General features: G+C 37.2%; 1 pseudogene; it reads right to left on the reverse strand.

The window, feature by feature from the left end:
• LOC107699087 (patatin-like phospholipase domain-containing protein 4) overlaps positions 1-2,218 on the reverse strand; it is a 40,484-nt pseudogene that overhangs the window by 18,250 nt on the left and 20,016 nt on the right.

Consider the following 2,218-nt stretch of genomic DNA (forward strand, 5'->3'; position numbering starts at 1 on the left):
GTGTTGTAAATACAACTTAACCACTGATTTCTAGTTGTGTCCTCTTTTGGAAGGCCAAACAAAGTAGTTTCGCTTTCACAACGAAACACACAGCGTCTCCACGATATGGCAGCGGCAACAATACTACAGTGAGAATCAAAGTCACGCCTTCTTTCTTTGCATATACGTTTGGGCGGTGTTATGCAAATCTTCCCACATTGTGACGTAGACATGTGGGGGCGTGTTTAAACGAGGTGTTTTAGGAGGGCGTGGACAAGTCTTAACTTATAAAGAATATCTCTTTGGGTTTGAGACTTTAGTCTTTGCAACTTTAGGGATCTTATCTATTCACAAACAGCTTGTAACACTCCAAAGAGAAAAGAAAACTTGAAATCGCATCATATGACCACTTTAATATTTTTTGTTCAAAAACAAATAACAGATTCTATTAATTGAGCCTTGCTGTTTGTGTGTTAATGCTTCATCCACATATTAAGAATTCCTACTTTTTTAAATGAGTGAATCCTTTGTATGGTTGACTGACTCAAAGGCTGTGTTCGAAATGCCATACTACCATACTACTCTTTACTATTTCTGCAGTATCCAGTATGTATGCTGTGCATAGTATGTACATTTTCTGTATGCATGTAATACCCGGATGACCTACTATATTTGCCAGAATCTACTAAATATAAATCAAGCACACTGAAATCAGTACAGAAGCTGTTCGGAATGGCATACTAGATTAGATTAGATTAGATTCAACTTTATTGTCATTGCACATGTAAGGTACAAGGCAACGAAATGCAGTTAGCATCTAACCAGAAGTGCAATAAGCAGTAAGTACAGGATATACGATACCATATTATATTGCAGTATGCTGCGTGTATATTGTGAATAGTGCATTTTCTGTATGCATGGAATGCCCGGATTACCTGTTACATTGGCTGAAATTTGATGTATGCATCTGAAGACGCTGCATGGGATACTGTTTCCCAGAATGCAATGCGCTCCATGTGACGTTTCATCTTCAAACGCGTGAGTGAAATGGAGGTGGGGAATAGTAATTATAAATGTAACACTTATATTTGTACGTATATACATGTAAACGACAAACTATCGCTGTGTATCTAAAAACAGTATTGTTAGTAGGACATAAATTGTACTTTAATCTCTACAGCACGTTTCCGATCATCAAATGACGTCACCTTTATCTTTATAGCGCTTTATACAGTACAGATTCTTTCAAAGATATTAAATAATAATAATATTGCAGCAATATAATAAAATGTATAAATACAAATATTTCAATTATGCAAACAGAATTCAATTCCACTGTCAAGCAGCTCTAAAAAGAAATGGAGTGTCAAGGACACATTTTTTAGCAGAGGCTATTTACATTAACTCCACCCACCAATGCCTGGCTGTGATTAGCAGCACTGCAAAAGACGCTTGCATTTCTGAAAGTATCAGTGGCGCAGCAAGTAAAACGTGAGCTGTTTGCTTTTGACGCAGTCGACCCAAGTTCGATCCTGGCTTTTGTCAAAGTCATGCGGAAATAAAATGCCTCAATAATACAGTGTTGTGTATGCTTTAGGTTGGTTTTTGTCCCAATAAAGTGGCATTCGTCTAATACAATTGATATATATATGATAATTTACACTCAATATGTTATATGTTATTGTTTAATAATGTACTACAGTATTGAGGTATAAATATCTGCCACCTAACTACTATTTACACTTTACACTCTAAAGAAAACGCTGCTATTTTAGTGTAAACCAAATTGATCATTATTTGCACTTAGTGTAACTAGAATATATCCAGGAACAAAAAACAGATGACTCCAGCAGAAGCGATGATGATACCAGGCACAATGAATGACAGGCCCCACGCGGACGACACATAGACCCCAGCAATGAGGGAGCCCAGAATGTTTCCTACTGAGGTGTGAGAATTCCAGACGCCCATGATGAATCCACGCCTGCGTCAGAGAGCAATTTTGGAATTTTAAAATAACAGTTTATGCATTTAGCAGACACTTTTATCCAAAGCGACTTACAGTGCATTCAGGCTATACATGCTATACATTTTTGTGTGTTCCCTGGGAATTGAACCCACAACCTTCTGCACTGCTAACGCAATGCTCTACCACTGAGCCACAGGAACCTTTAGACATTAGACATTTAGACAATAGACATTGCAAAAAGATTTTGAAATATTTTTTTTATCTTCTCTC

Source organism: Sinocyclocheilus anshuiensis, unplaced genomic scaffold (genome assembly GCF_001515605.1).
Source record: "Sinocyclocheilus anshuiensis isolate Anshui unplaced genomic scaffold, SAMN03320099.WGS_v1.1 scaffold94, whole genome shotgun sequence".
In the NCBI taxonomy this organism is placed as follows: Eukaryota; Metazoa; Chordata; class Actinopteri; order Cypriniformes; family Cyprinidae; genus Sinocyclocheilus; species Sinocyclocheilus anshuiensis.